The following is an 8579-nucleotide window of genomic DNA, read 5'->3' as shown; positions in this document are numbered from 1 at the left end:
CCTAAGGTAAGATGGATATACATTTTTTATTGTTGCATTGCAGACGAGGCATTCTGCGTCATTAAAAATATTAATACAAAACAAAAAATCATTTTCAAATTCTTCCCTCCACATATTTGCTGTACAACTGCAAAATCTTTTCAGTGTACCCAAAAAAAAACAAATAAAGCGGCATCAACCTGCTTGCATGAAATTCAGTACAAGACTGAAGTAAAAAAATCAAAACATTTGCTCTCTTACTTTGCGTTCGGGTCGCGTGTGTGTGATTTGCCGAAAAACTTCGTAACCAAATCAAGTCCCACGAACGTTCATGGTTTAGACAACTAAATAAATACATACATACATATCAGTATTTGTTTATCGATCTGAAAAAGTCATTTTGCGAGCTTTTTTTAAAAAATAAATAAATAATCATAATAAATAAGTAAATAAATAAATAAAGTAAACAAATAATAATTATAATAATAATTATATTAATAATAATAATTAATAAAATAATAATAATAATAATTGTAATAATAATAATAATAATAATTATAATTATAATAACAATACTAATATAATAATTATAATAATAATATTTTGCGAGCTTTTTCAAAAAAATAAAAATAATAACAATAAATAAGTAAATAAATAAATAAAATAAATAAATAATAATAATAATTATAATAATAATAATTATAATAATAATAATTATAATAACAATAATAATAATAATAATAATAATAATAATAATAATAATAATAATAATAATAATAATAATAATAATAATAATAATAATAATAATAATAATAATAATAATAATAATGATAATGATAATAATAATAATAATAATAATAATAATAATAATAATAATAATAATAATAATAATAATAATAATGATAATAATAATAATAATAATAATGATAATAATAGTAATAATAATAATAATAATAATAATAATAATAACAATAATAATAACAATAAGAATTAGGCGTAATCACAAGCCACATCAATGGAAAAACTGGAAAAAGATGCAAGAATAAGCTAAACAACATAAAACGTAAATATATTACCCACACGCAATTCGACCCAATAAATAATTCAATAGAACAGATCCGCGACACCATTAAACAAAGGCTTCTGAAATATACAAACCGACTACGAACATACATGAAAAGCTACCAAAGATCTACGCAAAATAAACAGTTTCACACAAACCAAAAACGATTCTATAACTCCATAACTGCACCCTCAACATGTAATCCAACCACGCAAAACAGCATTGATATTGATGAAATAGAATACTTCTGGAAAGCAATATGGAGCCATGAGGTCAAACACAATACACAATCAACATGGATAAGCACCCTACTTGAGGATATCTCAACAAACCCCGGTATGACCAACCACTTAATAACAGAGCCCATGTTCAAGAAAATAACACGGAAACTCCATAACTGGAAACAACCAGGACCAGATAAAATACAAAATTTCTACTACAAATATCTCACCACACTACACCCAATAATTATTAACATATTTAACAATATGATAACACAACCAGAAACCATACCACCTAGTATGAGCGCTGGCATCACATACCTAAAGCCCAAAACGGACAGCCCAGAATCCCCGGCCCAATACCGACCAATAACATGCCTAAATACGGCATATAAAATACTCACGGCATGTATAAGCCAACAAATCTCCGAACACTGCGAGTCACAAGATATAATGGCCGAAGAACAAAAGGGATGTAGGAAAGGAACAAAAGGATGCAAAGACCAACTTATCATTGACAGCACTATCACAAGACAAGCTATTAAGAATAAAAAAAACATGTACGCTGCCTTCATAGATTACCAAAAGGCCTTCGACTCTGTACCCCACTCCTGGATAATTGAAGTACTAACACTATACAAAATTAACCCTGTGCTAATAAAGTGTACAAGTCAACTAATGACGCACTGGAAAACTACTCTCCACATAGGAAATGGAAAGGACAGTGTCACATCAAACCCAATCAAAATACTAAGGGGTATATACCAGGGCGATTCCCTAAGCCCACTACTTTTCTGTTTATCTCTTAACCCGCTCTCCACACTCCTAAAAAATAGCCAATACGGATATAAACTTAAAACATCCGACAACCTCAGGATCTCACATTGCTTTTATATGGACGATCTAAAAATATACGCAGGGACCAAGCCCAATCTAAGTCAATTACTCAAAATCGTCGAAGTATTTTCCAATGATATAAAAATGGCATTTGGAATTGACAAATGTAAAACACAGAACATAACGAAGGGCAAATACAATCAAGGAGAATTGTTCTGTACGTCCGCAGGAGAGCAAATAACCCCACTCTTAAGAGAGGAGCAATACAAATATCTGGGTATCCGACAAAACATAACCATAGACCATACTGTGCATAAAGCAAAGATAAAACAAGAATTCATATATCGCGTCCAAAATATTGGTAAAACCAAACTTAACGGAAAAAATCTAATCAAAGCAATAAACACATACTCAATACCCCTCCTAACATATACATTTGGCATAATATCATGGTCTCCCACAGACCTTACTGACCTGGATAGAATGGTCAGGAGAATACTAACCAAGTACAACCAACATCACCCCAAGTCATGTATGGAGAGACTATATATTCCAAGAAAACTTGGAGGTAGAGGACTACTCAACATCCAGATCCTACATGATAAACAAATAAAAACACTAACGGACTACTTCAAAGCAAAAGCAACAACCTCCACACTCTACAACGCGATTGTAAATTCAGACGATAACCTAACGCCACTAAACCTGAAAAATAATAGTCAAAGAATCCCGGAAACCACACAACTGCTACTGCAAAAATGGAAATCCAAACCATTGAATGGGAAATATCCCAATCAAATAAATCAAACATATGTCGACATAGAAAACACAACTAACTGGCTCAAGTACAGCAACATATATGCCGAAACCGAAGGCTTCATAATGGCAATACAGGACGGTGTAATACAAACAAGAAATTACAGGAAATATATCATGCATGATAACACGATCGCCGATGACAGATGCAGAAGATGTGGAGGAGCCTCAGAAACTATAGCACACTTGCTAAATAGTTGTACCTCCCTGACCAACAACCACTACACAACAAGACACAACAACATAGGAAAAATAATATATATAAACGTAATCAAATTACTGAAAATTAACGAAAACACATCATATTACTATAAATTCCACCCAAAACCCGTAATAGAGACAGAATACTACACAATATATTGGGATAGATCAATCCTGGTAAACAATCCACCAGATATAACTATACCAAATAGACCGGACATGGTCATAATAGACAAAAAAGCACATACTGGAAAAATCATAGACTTCGCTGTCCCATTAGATATCAATATAACGGAAACAATCAACACCAAAAAATCGAAATACCAACCGCTAGCACAATACCTAAAAAACTCACTATCCTTGCAGAAAATAGAAGTACTACCGATTGTAATAAGCTCGTTAGGAACAATACCCAAGGAAACCACAAAAAGCCTGGAACAGCTGAATCTAAGCCACAAAACTCTCACAGAAATGCAGAAAAGTATTTTAATTAAAGCAACTTCTATAATAAGAGAAACTATTGGATGAGGAAGAATAATGGATATGCAATATCCCAACTGAGCGCAACCTTTGGTCATAGACCCGGTGCGTAAATTCCAGCTTTCGCTGAGAATGTCACAACTCAGATAAGATAATAATAATAATTTTTTTTTTGCGGATCAGATGGGAAAATGCTTTTGCGCATTCACGGCGAGTCGTCACTCATCGTGGCATGTCGGGCTCGATCTTTATACCGACTAATAATCCACCTGATCACCTCTGGGAGGTGCGTCCACCTCGGCACCACTTTCGTATTACTTCGAGGTGGCTCCCAGGCCCTTGTGGCCTTCTTCTCCTTGTTTGCTTGCGTCCAAGCACCGCTGTTTGCTTACTCTAAGCGTTATCAAGGTCTACCTTTTTCTTTCTCAACAGCTCTTCGCAGTATCTTGCGATAGCATTCCACTGTTCTCGATCTGTTACCATTTTCTCCACTATATTTTCGACAGATATATCGCCAATTTCTGCTCGGAGTTCGAGCCATCGATTGCACGAAAAGAACGTGTGCTCCGGATCGTCTATTCTTTCTTTTTCCTCGTATAGGCAAAATGGGGAACTGCACTTTCTTCATTTAAACAAATATTTTCGGAAATATCCATGACCGGAGAGCATCTGTGTGATGTAATAGTTTACATATCCGTGTCTTCTATTCACCCATCTTCTTATGTTCGGAATAAGCTTCGCAGTCCATCGTCCATAGGTTTCTTCATCCCAGCGCCTTTGCCATTCTGCATATGTCTCTTCTCGCACTTGTTCTGCGTTCGCATATGCATTATGTGAGAGTTTTGCCTCAAACAGTTTCGACCGTTCTTCTGCTACCGGGTCGATGGGTATCATGCCCGCTGATACCGTGCGATATGCAGAAGCAACTCGCAATGCCGCTGTTCTTTGTACTGCTAGTAATTTCTTGGCTTTTTGTGCAGTTAACAGACTCCGGGCCCATATTTCGCATCCATGTAGGAAAATGCTGTTGCACGCCTCCATCAGTAGTTTTCTTTTATTGGGTAGAGGTCCTCCGACATTTGCCATCAATTTGCTGAGGTGGGCTGTGATATGTGTAGCTTTTTCAGTTGCATATTTCATCTGCGCAGAGAATGACATTTTAGTGTCCAGTCGTATTCCCAAGTATGTGACAGCTTCCTGTGTGCGAATGACTATGTCATTTACATTCATGTCGACAACTGCTGGAATATGCCTCCTTGACGGAAGTACCAGCTCGGTTTTGTGCATGGCCAGCTCCAGCCCGTGTGATTCCAGCCACGCTCTGGTTCGGATCATTACTTGGCTGAGTTTGCGTCTAGCTTCATATGTGCGTCTGGCCTGGATAACTGCGGCTATATCATCTGCGTACCCTACTAGGAATGTGTTCTCAGGCATGTCTATTTTGAGAATCGCATCATAGCTGATGTTCCGAAGATCAGGGCCTAGGATAGAACCCTGTGCGGCGCCAGATGTTATTTGTACATTTCGTGTACCTGCGCTGCTTTTGTACATTAGTACTCTTTCGCTTAAATAGCTCCTGATTATTTTCATGAGGTATACTGGGACATCAAAATTTGCCTCCATGGCGTATATAACGTCTCTCCATCTAAGACTGTTAAATGCATTTTTAACATCAAGGGTGGCTAATAAAACCACAGGCCTACTATAGTTGTTTCGCTGCTGGGCGGCGGCGAACACTTCAACCACTTCCTTTATTGCCCCAATGGTGGATTTTTCAGGTCTGAAACCATGTTGCCTGGCTGAGAGCCCGCCTTTCAGGTTTATAGCATCTTCTATTCGCTGTTTTAGTAACCTCTCATAAAGTTTTCCAGCCGTGTTCAGCATACATAATGGTCTGTATGAAGATGGGGCTGTTGGATCTCCTTTGCCTTTACTAATTAGTACGAGTTGTTGCTCTTTCCACGTTTTGGAAATATTCCTTCTAGTTAACAGTGGTTATACATGTCCAGTAGTATGTTTGGACGTGCATCAGCTATCTCCTTGAGCACTTCCGCTGGGACTCCGTCAGGTCCAGGAGCTTTATTGTTTTTCAATTTACTAGCTGCCGTTTTCAGATCTTCTGTAGTAAAGATTGGTGGAGTGATTATACGCTCATCAATTGGGTCTTCTACTCTGATTGGGTGTGAAGGGAACAGTGTGTTCACGATATTTCCCATTGTTTCATCATCCATTTCTTCTATTGGGGATTGAGCACCTAGTTTCTTCATCACAGTTTGTATCCCATTCCGAATGGATCTCGGTTTATGTCGTTTCTCAATTCTTTCCAAATAATAATAATAATTAATAAAATAATAATAATAAATAAAATAATAATAATGATTATAATAATAATAATAATTTTTTTTTGCGGCAGAGATGGGGAAATGCTTTATGCATTCACGTGGTATGTCGGACTCGGTCTTCATACCGACTAAAATCCCACCTTTTCACCTCTGAGAGTTGCATCCACCTCGGCACCGCGTTCACATTACTTCGAGGTGGCTCCCAGGACGTAAGGACCTTCTTCTTCAATTTGCTTGCGTCCAAGCTCAGCTGTGTTTCCCACTTCAGTTTGTAGTATTAGCGTTGTCCAGATCTATTTTTTTGGTTTTCAGCAGTAACTCACAGTATCTTGCAACGACGATCCAGTTTTCGTTGCTAATCAGCATTTTTTGCACAACATTTTCGGCTGTTAGTGCGCCAGTTTCTTGCTCTGTTGTTGCCCGGACATTTGACCAACGGCTGCATGCGAGGAATGTGTCCTCCGCGCCATCTACGGTATTTTCTTCTTCGTACTTTCGGAAATACCCATGTCCGGTGAGCATCGCCGTCCATCTGCTGCAAGTCTCTCTATTCCACATTGTTTGCCATTTTATAAACGTTTCATCTTTTATTTGTGAAATTTCTGCTCCTGTTTCTTGTTGGGAACGCTTCATTTCATATAATTTCATCCGTTCTTCCGCCATTAAATCTATAGGTATCATACCTGCTATGATTTGTACAGCTGGTTCCGAACTGTGCGGTAAGCAGATGCAACTCGCATTGCCGCCGTTCTTCGTACTGCTAACATTGTTTCGCACTGCATTTAGTAGAAATGCTCGGAGCCCAGACTTCACACCCATAAAGCAAAATGCTATTGCAGGTTTCCATTAATAGTTTCCTTTTGTGTGGGAGTGGCCCTCCGATGTTGGCCACCAATCTACTCAGCTGCCCTGTGATTGTAGAAGCTTTTTCACATGCCCGATTTATCTGCGGCGTGAACGTCAGTTTTGTATCGAGTTGTATCCCAAGATAGGTAATAAATTTCTGCGTGCGGATAACGAAATTGTTTAACCGCATATCGATTTCTGCTGGGATATGCTTTCTGGACAATAATACCAGCTCGGTTTTGTGTATAGCTAGTTCCAACCCATGTGCCTCTAGCCAAGCTCTGGTTCGGAGCATTACTTGTGTCAGTTTACGCTGAGCATCTTCCGTATTTCTGGCCTGAATTACAGGTGCTACGTCATCTGCGTATCCCACTAAGAACGTGTTAACGGGCATATCTATTTCCAGAATTTCATTGTAGCTAATGTTCCAGAGGTCAGGACCTAGCATGGAACCCTGTGCGGCACCTGATGTGATATGTTTCTGCTTTGTACCTTGGCTTGTATTATACATCAGTACCCTTTCCTTAGATAACTATTCACTTTCTTCAGGATGTACGCAGGGACTTGGAATATGGTCTTCATGGCATGTAGCACGTCTGTCCACCTTAGGCTGTTGAATGCATTCTTTACGTCGAGAGTGGCAAAAATGGGCGTTGTGCCATAAAAAAATAAGCCGTGCGTGAATGTATAATGCAAGATCGCCATGTTATATATCGTGAGATATAGTCAACCTAAGGCATTTTTCCTCCAACTAACATTTGATATTGCATCAACTGGCCGCAAACTGGCCTTTTAAAACGTGGACTTGATGGGTCATCCGCCGTACAGCCCCGACTTGGACCCAATGACTTCATTTGAGTCTCGCACATCAAGAAAAAAGGGTAAGTCAATTTTCGTCACCAGAAGATGCTGTTGAAGCGTTCAAATAACATGTTTTGGAGGTGTCTCAATCGGAGTGGAAAAAGTGCTTCAATAATTAGTTTGAGTGCATGAAAAAGTGTATAAATCAAGCTACTTCAGAAAACAATAAAACTATTTTAGATGGTAAATATTCGCGTTTTCATTGTTAGGCCAGAAGCTTTGCTAGTAATTCCTATAGATTAATTTCTGGGGACCACTTTCTGATATTCAACTTCTCCAGATAATGTGTGCTTACCATCATACATTTATCGATGTATTTTATATCCCTATAAAGCTAACTCGTCCTGCTTTGACAATAGTTCTCAACTCGTAAAGACATACCTTTGGAAAAGGCGGAAGAAATATTACAATATATTTATAAACAATTTATTTCTACAAAAATAAACCTAAAACTACATTAAATAAATTATTGCTTAAATAGATTTTATATCATACAGCATGACTTTGTTATAAACTATTCTGACTGAAGATTTTAAATAAAATAAATATATAAATTAACAATAATCAAAAGAGTCTTCATCATAAAAGAATTCCCCATAATAATCTGCATCCAGAAGTTTATCTTCATAGACCGGCCGAAAGCTGGCAATATATCCATCAATTGGTGGCTCATAGGAGTTGTAAGATGTGTATGGTATGGGTCTTGCTATGGTCGTTAATATACAGAATATTAAGAACACCAAAACATTAGAAAATAAACCTAAATTAGAAGAAAGAAAAAAATATTATAAGAATAAAAAACAACAAGTAAGAAAAGCGTAAGTTCGGCCGGGCCGAACTTTTTATACCCTCCACCAAAAATTCTAGCCATTTCGGTGGATTAATGTGACCACATCCTTCAAAAAACCGAAATTCCGAAGGTAATGTTCTATG

The sequence above is a fragment of the Musca autumnalis genome, unplaced genomic scaffold, assembly GCF_047663935.1.
Source record: "Musca autumnalis isolate F117 unplaced genomic scaffold, ASM4766393v1 scaffold_1, whole genome shotgun sequence".
Lineage (NCBI taxonomy): Eukaryota > Metazoa > Arthropoda > Insecta > Diptera > Muscidae > Musca > Musca autumnalis.
Note: the sequence above shows the minus strand (reverse complement) of the source record.